Here is a 21,435-nt window from a genome sequence, read left to right as displayed (position 1 = left end):
ACCATGCCACCTCTCACTCAAGCCTTCACAACTAAGCCATTCATGGCTATTTCAAAATGTTCTTTGTGTGGTGAATCTCTGGAACTCTCTGCCACAGAAGGTAGTTGAGGCCAGTTCATTGGCTATATTTAAGAGGGAGTTAGATGTGGCCCTTGTGGCTGAAGGGATCAGGGGGTATGGAGAGAAGGCAGGTATGGGATACTAAGTTGGATGATCAGCCATGATCATATTGAATGGCGGTGCAGGCTCGAAGGGCCGAATAGCCTACTCCTGCACCTATTTTCTATGTACCTGTATCTATGTATCTATGTGTGAATAAAATTGTAACACAACATCTCTGTTGCTTTTGTTCTCTAGATCAATTGCTAATTTCTTCTGTAAAATCAAGCCGTTAGCAGTTCACAGGATGAAGTTAATTCCTAAAACTTCTGACCGCAAAAATAATTCTCCCGACTACAAAGAAAAATACAGGAGTGACCCTGAGGCGCTGGCATTTTAAATTAATAATACAATTCAATTTTATTTGGTTGTTTGTCATGTGACTGGAGCCAGTACGAAGTAGAGGCAAAGCTTAAATCAACTTGAAATGTCTGAGTTTACCAAGGCAATGTAATGGCTTCTGAAGCAGAAGATTTCAAATTCTGCTTCTATGGTATAGATTTGACACTTCATATTTGAAAGCAAGCATTAGCAGAGTTCAATTCTGCGGCTGAATATCTGTCAGAGAAAAGACTTGGGTTGAATCAGAGCTAGATGACAGACTCAAAACAATAATCTGATGATACTTGGAAAATCACCAAATACATCAGATAAAAATACAATTCACCCACATAACTTGGAAATAAATGTTCCACTTTGCAGAGGAACAAATCACACAACATCAGCTTTGAAAGTTTTGTATACTTTGAGTAGACTGTTTGATTTGTTCTATCATAAAATTCAAAGATAAATAGACTGCCAATGTTTTTTTGTGGGTGGTAGCAGGATATATACATTACTGAAATAACATCTAGAGGTCTATTTATTTTGATACATTAATTAAAATCCTGCCATTATAGAATTAAAAAAATAGTAGCAAAAATAGACAGCACTAAACCACTGCTCCATTCAAGATAGGAAATCTGTCCACATCTAGTTTTAGCCCATGGTGACACCATACCCATCAAGTCTGTGAAAGGATCCTGTAAGCCCCTAAATTCAGCAGACAAATAAGAATAGATCATGTAGCTAGGCCACATTCCACAAGAGAATTAAAAGCCTACCTCATCGGATTTTTCTCCGGATCTGTAATGCTACAAAAGCTGCAAAACTATAGTCTGTCCTCTGGTATTTTTCTCTTTGCACCATCTGTTGCACTTGTGCATGACTTGGTGGTACCCTGGTGTAGTATTATCTGATTTAATTGGAGAACACACTAATAAAAGCTTTTCACTGAATCTCTGTACATGTAACAATAGTAAACCAATACTAGAACCAAGCCATGTAGCTGATAATTTTCATTTCCCTCACTCCCAGGACAATGGCATATTATTGATTCAATGTTTGTGCCACATATTCCCTTGCCCCATCACTGCAATATTATCTTAATTGTAACTTAACTGGTTAGCTAAGACGTCTCTGGAAATAGGTGGGAATCTCATTATTCAAAGATAGTACAGTAGGTGAATTGGTTCATGTAAATCAGTTACATAGAAACATAGAAAATAGGTGCAGGAGGAGGCCATTCGGCCCTTCGAGCCAGCACCGCCATTCATTGTGATCATGGCTGATCGTCCCCTATCAATAACCCGTGCCTGCCTTCTCCCCATATCCCTTGACTCCACTAGCCCCTAGAACTCTATATGTTAATTGAGTTAATTGAGTTAATTTACTAGATTGGTTTTACCCCACAATTATTTTAGCTTAGATAGACGCAGGAGTATCAGTAGTAGCTGATAAGGCATGTGAGAGAGAATAGGTTACAGCAAAATAAGTGGGAATTGACAATGTTTAAAGGAGATGCGTGGGCAAGTTTTTTTTAGAGTGGTGGAAGCAGTGGCATTTAAGCACATAAAATGTGTAAAGAATGGAGAGATATGGATCATGTGCACGCAGATGCGATGAGTTTATCTTGGTATTATGTTCAACACAGACTTTGTGGGCCGAAGTGCCTGTTCCTGTGCTGTACAATTCTATGTTCTATGATGGGATAATTCTGGAAACCTTAGACTAGCCATACCTAATGGCTTCCTCTATATTGTAAAATAAAAGTCAGAATAATTCAGTACAAGAATCTCACAAAGGTTACAACATGAAATTAGAACTTTTGCCCCATCAAATCTGTGTCGGCTTTGTGTAAAAGCTATTGAACTGAACACACTCCTCCACCTTCTCCCTACAATCCACAAATGATTTCCTTTTGGATATTTATCCAGTTGTCTTTTGAATGCTGGTACCGATAGTTCTATTGATTCACTAAGAGCTGCGGGTCTTTTGTGAAATCAGGGAAGGTCGAGGTTTTCATGAATAATTTTATTCCTGGGTTGGAACACCAACTTTACGCCAATGTATTGTTATAGAGCCAAACAAAGGCCTCCATGGTATTATTATTTACTCATAGTGATACGGCATGGAAACCAGCTATGCAGATGAAATACCTATCTGTATTATTTGCAGTTGCCAGCATTTAGTTTGTAGTCTCATGTGCATTTAGTGCAAGTGCACTTGCAGATACTTTGGTCTTCTGTTTGATCCCTTTACACTCTTGATGACGGTGCTTATCTTACTATAAAAGACACAGCAAAATTTTAGCTCTCCCCAATTGTTATTTCAATGATTGAATAGAAAATCAACTGGCAATTTTAAAATGACGTGTTCTCTCCCATTTTCCATATGTGACAATGAGTCCCAACTAACCAGAGCTATGCATTTGTTTGATATATGGAAGCACTTCCTTCCCCAGGCTTCAAGAATGTGAATATAAGGAGGATACGGTATATGTATCTGCAAATAATAAAATGAGAATTGCAGAAAATAGTCTATTGAGGCATTGGGGAAATGGGCTTGTGACTAGTGAATGATCTTTATTAACAAATGTAGTGTTATATAAAATGGACAAGGGGAAAGATGAGCATAAATTCTTCAATGAAAATATTAATGGTTAGAATATGAAGGCTTTGGTCTTTCAAATGATAGGTAATATTGAAACTTTGAGAAAGGATGGAGCGATGACCTGATAAGCTAATTTCCAAACTGGAGAGTCTTAGTGCCCAAAGAAAGCCACAGCTCTATATTGTGGAGAACCAAAGTGATTTGATCAAAACTTAGGAGATGATGAAGGAAATGGATTGTAGTTAGGTGGAAAGTTAACTTCATCTAAAAAAGTTTAAGATGTGCCATGGGTCACAATTGCAAGTTGTATAAAACCAAAATTAAGTTAGATGTTACATGGCAGTTCTTTTCCAAGAATACAGTGGATATGCGAAACAGGTTGCTGGCTTGTGATAAATGCTGGTTTGCTAAATTTCTTCAAATGAGGTCTGATACTATTTCTGCCTGGTGATTACTTTGTAGAAAAGATGTGTGCTGCATGACATTAATCTGAGCCAGACTGATGATCTGGTCTAGTTTTGATAATCTAAGAGGGTTGTTGAAGAATTTTGTCAATTTCTTTTCTCCAATCGGGCCTGAGTTTATGGTTTTTGCCTTCCTAAGATTGCATGCCTTTCAGAGACAAAGAACAAATATATATTACGATGCACAGGATATAGCCATTGTGAAGAGCAGGATGAATGAACCAGTAATTCCTTTCTTGCCCACCATTGTTCATTTGTTACAATCAGCAAAAAATAATGGCACACGTTTTATAAACCCTAATCTGATCTGGTTTAATATTAAGACTATCAATAATGTTGGTTTAAATATATTAAAGCTTTTCCAAATTAGTTAGTAATGGATTCCTGTTAACAAACTGCCTCTATCCTGCTGGAATTACTGTGTGTGTCCTTGCTTTGTGTATTCTAAGTACATAAAACGAAGAATGGTACAGCTCAGAAGCAGACCCTTCGGCCAACTAGTCTGTGCCGAAAATTAGGACAAGTTAAACTAATCTCCTCTGTTTGTACATGATCCATATCTCTTCATTTCCAGCATGACAAGATGCCTATCTAAAAAGCTCTTAAATGCTACTGTGGTATCAGCCTCCACCACCCGCTCTCAGTGTAAAATGTTTGCCCTGTGTATCTCCTTTAAACTTTGCTCCTCTCAACTTAAAGCTATCCCTCTAGTCTTTGAGACTAACCCGTGGAAAGGGTTCTAATTAGTTTTTTCACTATTTTCTATACTTCTATCAGATCCCTCAACATCCAATGCTCAAGGGAAGATCCAGGTTGGTCCAACCTCTTCAAATAGCTAATATCCTCGATTCCAGGCAACATTCTGGTAAACCTCTCCTGCACCTTCCCCATAGCCTCCACATCCCAGAGCACATTCAGGTGAAATTTCGTATGCAGGAATATGAATTTGTGAATGGGTAAGGTATCTGAGGACACCACAAGAGAGGAAAATCAAGTTGGGGAAAATCAAGGGTGGGAGGGGGAGTGAATAGTGGAGGATGTGAAAAAGAAAATTTGTCGTATCTCCGGTGACACTTACCAATTTCTACAGATACACCAAAGTATCCTATGCGGATGCTTCACAGTTTGGTATGGCGATTGTTGTGCCCAAGACTACAAAAAATTGCGGAATCGTGAAGTAGCCCACAACCGACCTCCTCCCTATCGACTCCCTCCATACTTCACACTGCCTCGGGAAAGCCGCTAACATAATCAAGGACTACTCACATCACGTTCATTCTCTCTTCACCCCTCTCCCGTTGGGCAGAAGATAAAAAAGCTTGAAATCACATTCCGCCAGATTCTTCCCTGCTTCTTCCCCACTGTTATCCAACTCTTGAGCAGGCCTCTCATATACAATAAATGATTTCCTGATCTTCCTATCTATCTGGTTGCATTCCTTACAAGTTTTTTGTTCATCTGCACTTTCTCCGTAGCTGCAACACTATTTTCTGTACACTATTTATTTTCTCTTTTAGCATGCAAAACAAAGTTAATCACTATACTTAGGTACATGTGACAATAATAAACCAATATTAATATATGAGCAATACCTTGGAGAGAGGTGTGTTGCCAATTTCAATATGCTAATTTTGGACACTTCTTTTGCAAATTAAGAGTGTGTTCACAGACTTCTGGTTTTCCTGAAACTCATCTGTGGAAGCAAGGTGAGAACATAGCAGAAATTGAGGGAGATGCGAGAATGAAATGCAAGACTAAGTAAGTACTGATATCACACAGCTGTTTTAATGGCTGGTTCTGTTATAGATTGCATTCAAGGTACTTCTGCTGAGATATTACCTTGACAATTCTTTAAGTTATATCAAGAACATTGGAGGTTTGTATATCTGATCTCCATTTACACACTTGTACTGTATTTGTTCAAGTCTCAAATATGAACGGCATTGACCAATAGCAGTCGGGGCAACTCCAGTACTAATAGTACAGCCACCAGGAGGAGCATGAACAGTGGGAGCACCATTAGCCTGATTATCACAGATCACCATTATGTGGGAAAGAAGGGATCGACTGCATTGCATCTCCCATTTACTTTACAGAAGGCTCATATATTGGAACATCCGTGTCTTGGGTGATTCAAGGTCTTTATTAAGTGTTAGTAAACATTACTAGCACACTGGAACAAGACTTGCGGCCAAGTGAACATTATGGCCAGGCTTTATTATTGGCTCTCAAAGTCATCGCTGCCGTCAACGTTCATGCATCTGGACCCTTCGAAGTCACTGCCCAGAATTGTGCATTATCTCATGGTCAACAATTCACAAATATGTAAGGCAGGTGAATAGAGAATTATTTGCTTGGTACCCAATCATATACACTTCTCCTGCAAACCCACTAGAATTATTTGCAGCTTTAGTTGTCTTCCCATGGGTGCAGGATGCCATCAGCTATCCACATAATCTAATGAAGCATTCTCTGCCCCACCCAAATACCCAGGATTATTGACTAACATCAAATACAGACACTTAATCAATTCATATTGAACACTTAGCTGAAAGTGTAAAAAATTCGGCAGTGAGGGTCAAACATTTAATCTGACCTTTACTGTTGGCCACACAAAGTTAATCATCATAGTGTTAAATAGTTCATTGCACAAAATCAAACATTAACTTTTGTTACCTCTTTCGATGTAGGGTAGGGATTGTGTATGCAGTGATGTTTATCAAAATTGCATTTTGCAAATGCATTCTGACTGACCCAGCAAGCATTCACTTCTTTTATATGAGATTAAGCTTGGCTTCAATCTACACGGAGACCTTCGGAGAACAGCAGATTGCTTTCATTCATAACTACAATAAAAGTAAAATTTCTACTGATAATTTAACATTTTGCTGAAATAAGCTAAATAATTGAAAATATGTTTATTCCCACAATTCAAATAAACATGATTATATCATATATATATTTTTGTCAATAATTTTCCTCACTCATTCTGTAAAAAACATGTATTGTATAGCTGGGTCTTTGCTATGAATACATTCCTTATCTGCCTGTCGCCGCAAGCAGTCTTATTCTCACAACCTTCAATCCAAAGTCTGAACATTTTCGGTTTTAGACTCTTTTCCCGTTATTCCTTTTAGCAGTTTGCCATTTGTGGCCATATGATTCTAGCTTGCAGGGATATTCTTATAAAGACCATTGGTGACTGTATAGATGGCGATATGAGACCTTCCAGGGAGAGCCAGGAATACCTGCAAGGTAAACTGAAGATTGATATGCTGAACTAACCTTGAGAGAGCAGAGCAGAGTGAAAGGGATAATGCAACAGGATGTTGCAGTCAACCTGGGCCTGCACTTCGTCCTCCAGCATCTAGACCGCCAGGGGACCTATGCGAGGATTTTGTTTGCTGATTTTAGCTGTGCATTCAACACCATTGTGCCAGAGCTACTACACTCCAAACTTTCCGAGTAGACTGTGCCTGAACCCCTCTGTCAGTGGATCACCAGCTTCCTGACAGACAGGAAGCAGCATGTGAGGCTGGGAAAGCACATCTCGGACTCTCAAACCCTCAGTATAGAAGCACCGTAAGGCTGTGTACTCTCCCCTCTCCTCTACACCAATGACTGCACCTCTACAGACCCCTCTGTCAAGCTTCTCAAGTTTACGGACGACACAACCCTGATTTTACTGATTCAGGATGGGGAAGAATCTGCCTACAGACAGGAAGTGTCACAGCTGGTGTCTTGGTTTCATCGCAACAACCTGAAGCTCAATGCTCTTAAGACAGTGAAATTGATAGTAGACTTTAAGAGAGCTCCCCCTCACCTCACCCCACTCACCATTAACAATACCACAATCACATCTGTGGAGTCTTTTAAGTTCCTGGGAACCATCATCTCCAGGGACCTTAGACCTAGGTATTATTCCAGGCTACCATCGACTCCACAGTCAAAAAGGCACAACAGAGGATGTACTTCCTGCTGCAGCTGAGGAAGCACAATCTACCACAGGCAATGATGGTCCAATTCTATACGGCCATTGTCGTCTGTCCTTCTCCATCATGGTCTGGTTTGGCTCAGCCACCAAGCACGACAGCTGGAGGCTGCAGCGAATTGTCCGATCAACTGAGAAGGTTATTAGCTGCAACCTTCCCTCCATTGACGAGATGTGCACCGCAAGGGCCAAGAAGCGAGCGGGTAAGATCATCTCTGACCCCTCTCACCCTGGCCACAATCTCTTTGAATCACTTCCCTCTGGAATGTGACTCCGGACTGTCATAGCTGCCACAGCCAGACATAAAAACAGCTTTTTTCCACGAGTAGTAACTCTACTCAATAACCAAAAATCTGTAGCTTCCTTTTGCTCTGGTATTTTATTTAAGTCACATGTTTAATCTATGTTTTATTATTAATGTTTAATGTTTTGTGTGTCGTTGTCACTTGTGTGCGGAGCACCAAGGCAAACTCCTTGTATGTGAATACTTGGCCAATAAACTTATTAATTATTTCATGTAGGTGACCATGCTACTGCATTCACTCTACTTTGTTTGTCTCAATAAATAGCTGTAAACATTAGATTCATAAGAGTAGTACTATGTTGACCCCATTGGCAAACTCAAACCATAGCGCCTTTATTTCACCTGTAGAATTTTCCCCTGGCCAGAGGAAAGGGCTATCTTTCTGATATCCAACAGGTATCCTCTCGAGTGGCTTTATTGAATCGAAGTCTGTGAATCGAAGATAAACACAAAATGCTGGAGTAACTCAGCCGACAGGCAGCATCTCTGGAGAGAAGGAATGGGTGACATTTTGGGTCGAGATCCTTCTTCAGATCAGTTAGATGAGTTACTCCAGCGTTTTGTGTCTATCTTCGATTTAAAACAGCATCTGCAGTTCTTTCCTACACATATGGTCTAACATAACCAAATCTGCACACAAAATGCCAAACGTAGCTGAAGCAAGGTTTTATGCAGCTGCCACATTATTTGCCACTTTTATACAATGCACTAACTGATTGAAATATACTACATGCCTTCTTTACTGCACTGTCTACTTGTGTTGCCATTTTTGCTGAGCTTTAGGTAAAATGCTGATTTTAAGAATTAATGAATTTCTCTGGTCTCTCGGAATAATTATTTGCTCTGGGAAATGAATCAGGGAGCCATTAGGATTATCAGATCAAAGATGATAGTTATTGATCATGCCACAACATTAGCCTTTAGCAATCATCGCTAAAGTCTGCATTTTTAGGCCATGGTTTGCTGAGCATGGAGATCAAAGCTTATAACCTGTGAACATTATTAATTGTAATAGATAACATATGATTGTCAGTATTGAATTCATAAACTACAGAATCATGCTTTTCATCTTATAAAATGCTTAAAGGAATTTACTGTGAAAAACATCATTAGAATTTGTTATATTAATGTTAGTGTTAGTTTATTTTAGATACAGTGTGGAAACAGGCCCTTCGGCCTATCGAGTCCGCACCGACCAGTGATCCCCGCACACTAACACTATCTGCACACACTAGGGACAATTTTCGCTTATACCAAGTAGCCAATTAACCTACAAACCTGTACGTCTTTGCAGTGTGGGAGGAAACCAAAGATCTCAGAGAAAGCCCACGTGGTCATGGAGAGAACGTACAAACTCGGTACCCACAGCACCCATAGTCGGGGTCAAACCCTCGTCTCTGGCGCGGCAAGCGCTGTACGGCATCAGCTCTACCGCTGCTCCACCGTGCCACCCAATGCTTTATGGTATTGTAGTTAATTTGTGATGGTCAAGCTGAATGCAAAGAAAATGGACACCGGGAAATATATCAGCACTGCAGCTTCAGCAGACCTCAATATCTTAAGTCTGTGTTTATGCTGTCCAATTAACTTTAAAAAACATATATCTGGGATATGCGAGGAAACCAGAGCATGTGGAGGAACCCCAAGCTATCACAAGGAGAACGTGCAAACTCCACACAGACAGCACCTGATGTCTGGATCAAACCCGGATTTCTAGCGCTGTGTGGCAGCAGCACTACCAGCTAAACCACTGTGCGCAATGTCCAAATGCTCTTATGTATCAGCCAACTTGTGTAAACACTTCCATTTGGGCTGGGCACTGTTTTGGCAGGAACTTGGTTGAAATCGCTGCATCTAAGTTGATGTATGCTGATGTGGCAGTAACCTTCTTAACAATAACCTAGAAGATAGCAAAAGATGCACTTCAGCATTTGTACATGAGGGGTTCACTTAAGCTTCATAGTTCTGCAATAACTTGTGTCCTGCCCATATGTGAATGTCCAGTGGCTCAATATGACGTTAGCAATGCTTCTCAGAGCACCAATTTATTTACCATGCACAGCCATTATCAGATCTAATGATACTTTATTGCATAATCAAATGAAAATCCCATGAGAATAATTGAAATAGCATGCAACAAAATGTAATATATTAAGTAGGTATGTTGCAAAGCGTACCTGAAGCGTCGCTGAAAATCTGTCCCAGCCCGTGTGCGCGATTTTGGCGCCGTTTAGAGGGGGGCGGGTTTAAAACGCAATTTTCACTAGGCTGTTCAAATCGAGGATGTTCAGCCTAGTTAATTATTAACGAAAAATCGCTGGAAGATTCCGTCGCTTTAGCTATTATTAGTTTTAAGGGCTTTATCAAATTGTTATAGTAGTTTAAAAATTAACCTCTAAACCCCCGACCACCGGCAACCGGCCGGATCTCATACAGGGGACAACAGAAGGTAGGCTGTTTATTTTTACATTAAAAAGGGCTTCTTAAGATCCCTTTATACAAAGTTTTATGTTGCGAGTAGCTAATTTTGGGCCCATTATATCCCGCAGTATTTTTCTGGGCATTTGAGGGCACAAATCTACCGCAATGTGAACGTTCTAAACCAGTGCGTTCACAGGATCCCACTAGAAAGCTGATTTAAATGGACTTTAATTTACAGCAATTAAACACTAAATTCCTTTCATTTGGCCTATAAATTAATGTAAATGAGATTTAAAAATCATGTTTTATTGTGAATTATTTGTGAATATTATTTGGACACTTAGGCTATTTAAAAATGTTAATCATTTATTAAGAAATGGATAGATGTTTAGATCTAGTAATTGAAGTTTGAAATTAGCTACAATTGGGTAACTAACTAATTATATGCTTTAATTTCAGGTCATCCAAGTAAGATTATTTTATATTTGTTTCAGAATGCTTCAATCTATGATAACTGAAAATTTCATTCAGTTCTCTTTTTTTTTAAAGAAAGTTATGTGCTTTTGACTGTCCACGATCACAGCTTTTTTGTTATGTCCATAGAAAATCAATAGGGAACAAGATGCTAATTTCCGAGTATGAAAATCAATAGGGAACAAGATGCTAATTTCCGAGTATGAAACTTTTTAAATACTTGAGATATGAAAGTGAATTGGGTGTCAAATTAAACTTATTTTTATGCTTTATCTGATGGGATAAATTGCAGACTTGATTTTTAAAATCTCAAAATTTTGTAACATTGCTATCTTAAGGGCCTGACAGCATATATTATTCCTATGCTATTTATTCTCCTTGCTATATCTTTTCTTGAACTTGGTGACCTCAAAATTGTACTACGTTGGAAAAATGTGTGATAAAATGATGCTCTGCAGAGTCATTGAAGGAGTCCATGGCTCAGTAAGCACACAGGTTCAGTCGAAAATAGGCTGTGAGGAGAAACAGTTTAATGGATGTGTACTTTGACTATCTACATTGCATAATAATTTAATCGTTACAGTAGAATGCTGAGGGATTACAGTGGTATGCTGGTTTAGGTTTAAGTTTATTATTATTGTTACATGTAACAAGGTACAACTTCAACATATCCAAGGAAGTGATTGTTGATTTGATGACTGTTGAATCATGGCCTTGCATGGCAATTCCAACGCACAGGTGCGCAAGAGGCTGCAAACAATGGTGCACCCTTTAGACTCGAAACTTCATCAATCCATGTCTTCCAGAGATGCTGCCTGACCCGCTGAGTTACTCCAGCACTTTATTGTTTTGTAACTAGCATCTACAGTTCCTTGTGTCTACATATTACTGTACAACCTTAATCCTACCTCAACAACTAAACACTACGGACCATCCCTTCCACTGCCGATAGACACAAAATAGCAATGTTACAACATTTTGAGATTTTAAAAATCAAGTCTGCAATTTATCCCATCAGATAAAGCATAAAAATAAGTTTAATTTGACACCTAATTCACTTTCATATCTCAAGTATTTAAAAAGTTATGGCCATTTTCATACTCGGAAATGAGCATCTTGTTCCCTATTGATTTTCCATGGACATAACAAAAAAGCTGTGATCGTGAACAGTCAAAAGCCCATAACTTTCTTAAAAATTGAGAGAACTGAATGAAATTTTCAGTTATCATAGATTGAAGCATTCTGAAACAAATATAAAATAATCTTACTTGGATGACCTGAAATTAAAGCATATAATTAGTTAGTTACCTAATTGTAGCTAATTTCAGACTTCAATTACTAGATCTAAACATCTATCCATTTCTTAATAAATGATTAACATTTTTAAATAGCCTAAATGTCCAAATAATATTCATAAATAATTCACAATGAAACATGATTTTAAAATCTCATTTACATTAATTTATAGGCCAAATGGAAGGAATTCAGTGTTCAATTGCTGTAAATAAATGCCCATTTTAAATCAGCTTTCCAGTGGGTCCCTGTGGAACGCGCTGGTTTAGAACGTTCACATTGCGGTAGATTTGTGCCCCCAAATGCCCAGAAAAATACTGCGGGATATAATGGGCCCAAAATGAGCTACTCGCAATATTAAACTTTGTATAAAGGATCTTAAGAAGCCCTTTTTAATGTAAAAATATACAGGTTACCTTCAATTGTCTGCTTTATGAGACCCTGCGGTTGCTGGTGGTCGCGGGTTTAGAGATTGATTTTTAAACTACTATAACTATTATACGAGGCCTTTAAAACTAATAATAGCTTTTGCGACGGGGTCTTCCAGCGATTTTTCGTTAATAATTAACTAGGCTGAACATCTTTGATTTGAACAGCCTAGAGAAAATCGCGTTTTAAACCCGCCCCCCTCTAAACGGCGCCAAAATCGCGCACACCCGCAGCGACAGATTTTCAGCGACGCTTCAGGTAGGCTTTGCAACATACCTACACAAAAGGCTGGAGTAACACAGCGGCGTCTGGAGGGAAGGATTGGGTGAAATTTCGAGTCGAGACCCTTCTTCAAACTGGATGGGTCTGGAGAAGGGTCTCGACCCGAAAAGTCACCCATCCATTCTCTCCAAAGATGCTGCTACTTTTTGTGTCTGGCCTCAGTTTAAACCAGCATCTGTAGTTCCTTCCTACACATCTCTTCCACTGCCATGGACGTGTTCTAATTATCTTTTGAAGATAGACACAAAATCCTGGATTAAATCAGTGGGTCAGGCAGCATCTTATTCCAGTATTTTTGTGTCTATCTTCGGTGTAAACCAGCATCTGCAGTTCCTTCTTACACATGTAATCATGTATTGTTTTTTAACACGCAACAAAAGCTTTTCACTGTGCCTCGGTAGACATGACAATAAACTAAACTGAACTATTGATAAGGTTCACTTCTTAATAAACAGACAATTCACAAAAACGTTAGGTAGACCAACTCAAGCTTTTACTTATCATCTGCCGGCGGTAGTGACGGGGATGCGCCTGTCCAGTAAGCTACAGACACTGACTTCCCCGCGCCACGACTTCCATGAACAAAGCTTTGAATGGTGTTTTTATACAGTGTGTCACTTAATCATATTCCAAAGAGGTTAGTCATCGTCACAAGACTTAATCACATTCCAAAGAGCTTACAAGATTCAGTCAATACACATCACTACACGATGAGTCTGAGCCTGTCTCTCTTATCAATTGGTAGACACATTTCAACGGCACCGGTCATTGTCTCAATACACATCAACCTGAGGGCTTGTCTCTCTCTCTCTTATCAATCCACTGGAGAAGGCCTGCTTGAGACGAAATATAAGTTACAACCTAGTCAAGTATTCCACTATGTATATTTTATATATTTAAAAGCATTTAAACTTTTCATTCCTTCCTCTTTATCGTTTTAATGTTAACAATTACAGTCCACGCCGAGTACATAGAAAAGACCATAAGCATCGCAACAGACAAATTAAAGTACAATTAGTAATACAATCAATCCATGGTGGACAATAATTTGCCACGTCCTTCCAAACATATTAAATGGCCACCAACTGCCCCCGGAGCTATAATCATGGAATTCAGCTCCTACCTTCTTTATTTTAGCCACTTCTGATATGGGCGGCCAAGTCGGTAATGTTGGAGGAAGCATCGGGGATAAAAGTACAACATTCCCGGCCAATTATGGCGCACGTCCCTCCTTTTACTGCTTGGATAAGATATAGGGCCATTCTGTTCTGTAATACTACAGTTCTCATAGCTACTATCTCAGCTGTTACCCCATCTATCTCATTTTGGGTTGCACTCAAGGAGGCGGCAAAGGCATTCGCAATCGTCTCCATAACGGAGGCCATGTTAACGAGTTCCCGTGAGACTACGATACAACCATAGGACGGGAAGAGGATCATAGAAAATTGCTCTTCGTTAGGCTTCGCTTGGAAATCCCCGTGTGCTGGTGTAACTGGTTCATGGTTCTCATGTGTGGGACCACATATGCTACATAACAGTACCCTGTCCAGTGATGGGGTCCTTTTAGTCGTTCCCAAGTTGCCCTGTCTGCCGGCGGCATTCCTGGTAACCATGGGTAGGCCCAGGACCCAAATACAAAATATGTGCCATTAACCGGTCGGGGTAGGCCAGCAATGGTGCCTGACATTGCCATTGTCATACACATACTGTTTCCCAAAAATACACCAGTGCCTTGGTTGTGGCAAAAACAGGTAGTATTAACTGGTCTGTGCGGATCTCTTACTATCTGCAGTCGGGGTATATCTGCTGTGCTAGTCATGTTTAATTTCCGATCTTGTTTAAAGGGAGTGGTGTACCATCCTTTATATATGGGTTAGTCCTCATATTAACCATATGAGTTTGCCATTCTGAAGGCACCCATTAGTTACTGTTTTATTGCGAAAACAATGCAGGCCAGAATCTCAATTTAGTGCAAGGCCAGAATCTCAATAAGATAAAGAGATATTGTTAAGAGGGGTATTCCACCTTCATCATTATATGGGATGTGCGTACACACCCAGCATACACTTATATTATCGAGAAGGGCAAATTCAAAACTCATAGAAAGAAACAAGTTCTTTCCCCAAGTCCAGTCCATCTGGGCCGATCCCAGATTAAAAGGAGGGTCAATAGCCCCATTGTCCTTTCTTGGTTCTCTGAACCGTTTACAGTCAATGAGATGTATCCAACGGGGGTGATCTTCAATCTTCACGGCGGTTGATGTTGTTGGTAGCACTTGGTACAGTTCCTTTCAACACAGTATCAATTTCTTCTGGTCCCAGTACCTTATCAGTACGTAGTCAGACAGTATGGACTTGTCCCTGTGTTCAACTGGTAGTGGCTTCTGTGCCTCTCGTACCTGGGAATGCAGATTGCTGTGCATACATAATTAGTTAATCACTGAGGGCCTGTAGGTGTAACTTTCACAACTTCTGGTAGGTTCATAGCTTATCCTGTTATCAATTCACGAGGCTTTAATCCTGTCTTTCGAGCTGGGGTTGTTCTGAATCATCAGAATGACTGGGAATACCTTAACCTGTTCCTGTCCCGTCTCGGTCAAGGCTATACTTAAACTCTTTAGTGTCCTATTCATTCCCTCCACTAATCCAACACTTTGCAGGTGGTTTGGAAATGTGAAATCAGTCTTTAACTACTGACAGGACAGAAGCCTCCTTCATCACCTTCCCTATGAATGTGTTCCCTGATCTATCTGAACAGGGACCCCCGCCTAAAAATTATCTCTTCAATAGTCCAAATATGTTTCTCCTCCCCAATCTACTTTATCTCTCACCTTTTACCCCTCATAGTAAGGTCCCTCAAACCCCCTTTTGTAAGCTACGGTCTGATGTAATCAACTAACACAATACTGCATGGACCTTCATTTGTCCCTTACACAGCGCATGCTTCAAGCCTCCACACATTTACTTCCCTGTAAACAGGAACCTGGCTGCTCATTTGCATTCTAAAAGACAAAAACCATTATCACATCAAAACAAGCTTTCCCAAAAGAACTCAAAAACTCAAAATCAGTAATCCATAACTTCGCCAATATCCTTAAACCCGTTAAAAAAAAAGATCATTATTAAGAAAATACAATTTAAAAAAATTATTTCCATTTGTTCCAATCTAACTTCGCAAATTCACAATTTCAAATTCCTAGTATAAATGTATGCTAAACACAATTTTCCCAAATCAATATTTTATTTTTCTTTGCGATATTGGCATTTCCAATTTCATCTAACACTTTAAGCAGGATGCCAAAAGCATCCAGGTCTCTTTTGAACTCAGCTCAAAAGATTAGAAATAGGGAAAAAACAACTTAAAACATCGATAAGACAACACAAACAGCGATTTTTGCATCTCTCCTCTGTTTAAGTCAAAAGAAAACAAAGAATAAGCAGTTAATTTCCACATAAATGGATAAGCATATCCAAAGAACAAAGGAAAAGAAAATAACTGTGTGCGGCTCAACCCCTTTATCCAGATTATTCCCCGTAGCCGCGAGTCTCTTCTCAGCCCGGCTACTTTTAGTTTGCGGAGCCAATTGCCAACTACTTTCCCAGTAGCAAAATACACATTTGCGCCAAACCTTTTCAGTTTGCCATGCCCAATCGCCGACTACTCTCCTAGTAGCAAAACCCCTTACCAACTACTTTCCTAGTAACACAAATCTCTTAACAACTACTTTCCTAGTAGCAAAAATACATTAATTTACGACAAACCTTTTTAGTTTGCTCTATCCAATCGCCGACTACTCTCTTAGTAGCAAAATACATACACAATTGGTCCTACCATTGTCTGTATTAAGGATCTCGGCGGAGAACCAGATCAACCTCTGACGAAGGACCACAGATGTTCCCGGGAGTTTCTACGGGAGTCGGTCTCAAGGGGTCTGATTAGAGCTCAGTTTTCTCCCTGTCCGATCCCGGTCACTCTGTAGCCTCTTGCACAGTCATCAGTTGACGGTTCCAGCGATATCCTGCCGACTATATGCCAATGATAGGGTTCACTTCTTAATAAGTGTGTGTATAAAATATGTGTATTTGCGGGTATGTGACACACACTAAGTTTTTTTTCTAATTTATTACATAGTGTACTATGTTTACATATTCTGTTGCGCTGCTGCAAATAAGAATTTGATTGTTCAACCTGGAACATATGACAGCTCACGGAACTGGGCCTCTGCGCATCCCTCTGCAATTGGATCCTCGACTTCCTCATCCACAGGCCAGTCTGTCCGATTTGACGGAAATTCCTCATCCTCAGTAACAATCAGTACGAGTGCACCTCAAGGTTGCGTGCTCTGCCCCCTGCTTCACTCACTATACTCATGACTATGTAGCCAGACATAGGGCGAACTCCATCATCATTTTCGCCGGCAACACCACTGTTGTTGGACGAATTACAGATGGTGCTGAATCAAAGGATAGAAGTGAGATCGACCGATTGACCGGTGCCACACAACAACCTGGCTCTCAAGACCAGTAAAACTAATGAACTGATTGTGGACTTTGGGTGAGGAAGGATGAGGACCCTTAACCCTGTTTATATCAATGGAACGATGGTGGAGAAGGTCAAAAACTTTAAATTCCTGGGTGTGCATATTTCCGAAGATCTTTCCTGGACCCAGCACACCTCAGCGCCTCTACTTTCTGAGAAGATTACGGAGAGTCGGTATGTCAAGGAGGATTCTCTTGAACTTCTACAGGTGCACAGTAGAGAGCATATTGACTGGCTGCATTGTGGCCTGGATCGGCAACTTGAATGTCCAGGAGCAGAAGACTGCAAAAAGTTGTGACCATTGCCCAGTCCATCACCGGCTCTGACCTCCCCACCATCGAAGGGATCTATCGAAGTCGCTGCCTCAAAAAGGCGGCCAACATCATCAAAGACCCACACCATTCTGTCCACACACTAATTTCACCGTTGACATCAGGAAGAAGGTACAGGAGCCTGAAAACTGTAACGACCAGGTTCAGGAACAGCTACTTCCCTACAGCCATCAGGCTATTAAACATGACAGCAAAAAAGCTCTGAACTATAACAGTCTATTATTATTATTGCACTATATTTGTGTATTTATTGAGTATGTGTGAATGTATATATATACACACTGTACTTTTTTTTCTCCCGTTATGTAGCGATGTTACAAAACTTACCTTCAGGAGCGCTGCAGATCTGCCACTGGCCGTGTGCACGACTTTGGCGCCTTTGAAGGGGGGGCGGGATTAAAATCCAGGTTTTGTACTGCTTGTCGGAGGCAGATTTCCTCGGGCTGGTAGCTGCTGAAGAAAAATCGATTGGACTTCCGTTCCCGTTTTTTTTTTTTTTTTTTTTTAAATCGCAAGACAATTTAATAATTGGATTAAAATAAAAAGCGACTTCTAACGCCCTCAATGCCTATGTTGCAAAACTTACCTTCAGCTGCGCTGCAGATTTGTCACTGCCCGTGTGCGCGACTTTGGCGCCTTTGAGAGGGGGGCGGGTTTAAAATGCCGTTTCCTCCAGGCTGTTTAAATCGATGTTCATCAGCCTGTTTAATTGTTCAAGAGAAATCGCTGCGACTGCCATTCTCTGCACTTATTTTTAAGTTAAGTTAGATAATTTAATTGTTATAGTAAATTAAAAATCATCTTCTAAAGCCGTGAACGCCGACAACGGGACGATCTCACGTAGGGGACAAGGCAAGGTAGGCTGTTTATTTTTACATTAAAAAGTGCTTCTTAAGTTCCCTTTAATCAAAATTTTAAGTTGCGAGAAGGTGACTTGGAGCCCCTCCGAACCGGCAGTATTTTTCCTGCCGATATGGGGCTCAACGTTCCAAATGATCGCGTTCCAGAATCACCCATTCGCAAGATGATTTAAATGGCCATTAATTTGCAGGTACCTGTATTAAACACTAGATTCCTCCCGTTTGGCCTATAAATCCATGACAGTTAGATTAAAAAATCATGTTATATTGTGAATTCTTGTGTGTATGTTATTTGGACACTTAGGCTATTTAAAAATGTTGATCTTTTCTTAAGGAATGGATAGATGTTTAGGTCTAGTAATTAAATTATGTAATTAGCTACAATTGGGTAACTAACTAATTATATGCTTTAATTTCAGGTCATCCAAGTAAGATTGTTTCATATTTGTTTCAGAATGCTTCAATCTATAATAACTGAAAATTTCTTTCAGTTTTCTTAATTCTTAATAAAGTTATGGGCTTTTGACTGTCCTCGATCACAGCTTTTGTGTTAAGTCAATGGAAAAGCAATAGGGTGATTTCACGAAAGGTCACTGGAGCGTAGATCCGCACCCACGTGACCGCAAAATTTAGCTGGGGGACAAGCGTCACTTCCGGTACATGTTAGTGAATGGGAAAACACGCACTTTCACACCCGTTAAAAACATCGAAAACGGCCAGTTTTTGAGCTGCAATATACTGTACCAGTCGGGGTGACCGTGAGGCACAGCTACCTAAATTTACAGTTTAAAAAAAAGATAGAAACCAAGGTAAATTCAAGAGGGAGCTGAAGGTGCAAAAACAGCGGAAGTTGTTAGCGGACATTTGTCGTGGAGATTTAAAGATCCAAAATATCGGGAATTATCGTGTTTGCTCGCTGCATTTCATCAAAAGTAAGGCATTATTGGCTTTGTTATCTTTATTCATTTGTTAGATGAAAAGTATTAAAAGTTAGAAATCCTTCAGTAAAATTGCAAAATCGCCCATTGTTCTCAAGTGAGTTTTGACATGCAAAATGAAAACGCTTCTGAAGCTCCATTTACCATTTAAATAATCGTAGACTCTCAATGCGTTTGGAAATAAATTTGACTCAGATGCAAGCTAAGGAATGGGATAATTGTCAGCTGTTAGTTGGACAAAATCAGGAGATTTTTTATTTGCCAAAATATATTTCTCAATGTTTCTTGTTTAAAGCCTGCACAATCACCCAAACTACTTATTTATTTATCATCTAATAACAGACAAGCCTGCAGCATGGAATGATGTCAACAATCCTGATTGGGCACCCACTGTGAGCAGGATAGACAATGTGCACAAGAACGCCATGCACGTGCAACAAGAAGAGAGTATTAAAGCAGATTTGGTCGCAGCTCAAGCATCTATAGCTCTGCAAGTTGATGCTGAACTTTGAAAGATTATTTAAATGGTAAATGGAGCTTCAGAAGCGTTTTCATTTTGCATGTTAAAACCCACCTGAGAACCATGGGCGATTTTGCAATTTTACTGACGGATTTTTCACTTTTAAAACTTTTCATCTAACAAATGAATAAAGATAACAAAGCCAATAATGCCTTACTTTTGATGAAATGCAGCGAGCAAACGCGATAATTCCCGATATTTTGGATCTTTAAATCTCCACGACAAATGTCCGCTAACAACTTCCGCTGTTTTTGCACCTTCAGCTCCCTCTTGAATTTACCTTAGTTTCTATCTTTTTTTTTAACTGTAAATTTAGGTAGCTGTGCCTCACGGTCACCCCGACTGGTACAGTAAATTGCAGCTCAAAAACTGGCCGTTTTCGATGTTTTTAACGGGTGTGAAAGTGCGTGTTTTCCCATTCACTAACATGTACCGGAAGTGACGCTTGTCCCCCAGTTAAATTTTGCAATCACGTGGGTGCGGATCTACGCTCCAGTGACCTTTCGTGAAATCACCCTATAGGGAACAAGATGCTAATTTCCGAGTATGAAAATGGCCATAACTTTTTTAATACTGAAGATATGAAAATGAATTAGGTGTCAAATTAAACTTTTTATGCTTTATCTGATGGGATAAATTGCAGACCTGATTTTTAAAATCTCAAAATTTTGTAACACTGCTATACAACGTGACGGATCGCAGGAACGGGACAAAACAAAGGGTAAGTCGTCTATTTTACATTTAATCTTGCTTCTTGAGATGGATTTAATCTAATTTTACGTTGCGAAGTATTTCCGAGTATGAAAATGGCCACAACCTTTATAATACTGAAGATATGAAAGTGAATTAGGTGTCAAATTAAACTTTTTATGCTCTATCTGATGGGATAAATTGCAGACTTGATTTTTTTAAATCTCAAAATGTTGTAACATTGCTACGTTATGTACTATGTTCACATATTCTGTTGTGCTGCAGCAAGTAAGAATTCCATTGTCCTATCTGGGACATATGACAATAAAACACTCTTGTCTTGACTCTTATAAGACTATAAGTTACTCTAGCATTTTTGTGGCTCTTCCGTGTAAACCAGCATGTGCATGTCCTTCCTACACATTTAGGACAAGACAAGTCATGGTTTGCACATCTGAATGACAACAAAAAAAGCACGTTTTTGTTTTTTTGTTTTTTTATCATTTGTCAAAGAAGTAGTGCAGAGATGTTTCCGGCGATTGAGGATTTAATATCTCACCCACCACTCCTCTCGCTTCTTCTCCGCCGCCTCTTTCACAATCAAAAAGCTCCTCTAGTATCTTTAAGATAAGATATAAGATCTTTGCTCACAACGACACGACGCCGTCTGGAAATTTCCACGCCGCCCACCCACCCTCCCCAGGGGAACGAAGCTTCGGCCGGCGGTTCGGCCGCACTCGGCTGTTTCCGGATGATCTCGCTCCCCTCCCCTCCTCCGGAGAACGAAGCTTCGGCCGGCGGTTCGGCT

General features: G+C 39.9%; 1 long non-coding RNA gene across 1 annotated transcript; it reads right to left on the bottom strand.

The window, feature by feature from the left end:
* Positions 1 to 1,268: 1,268 nt before the first annotated feature.
* Positions 1,269 to 21,383, bottom strand: LOC116977966. The gene is made up of 3 exons (XR_004413346.1): positions 21,191 to 21,383; positions 5,147 to 5,247; positions 1,269 to 1,393 (listed from the first exon to the last, which is right to left on the bottom strand). It is a non-coding gene; the product is annotated as an uncharacterized LOC116977966 (long non-coding RNA).
* Positions 21,384 to 21,435: the final 52 nt, after the last annotated feature.

The sequence above is a fragment of the Amblyraja radiata genome, chromosome 10 (genome assembly GCF_010909765.2).
Source record: "Amblyraja radiata isolate CabotCenter1 chromosome 10, sAmbRad1.1.pri, whole genome shotgun sequence".
In the NCBI taxonomy this organism is placed as follows: Eukaryota; Metazoa; Chordata; class Chondrichthyes; order Rajiformes; family Rajidae; genus Amblyraja; species Amblyraja radiata.
Note: the sequence above shows the minus strand (reverse complement) of the source record. Positions and strands in the feature narration are given on the sequence as shown.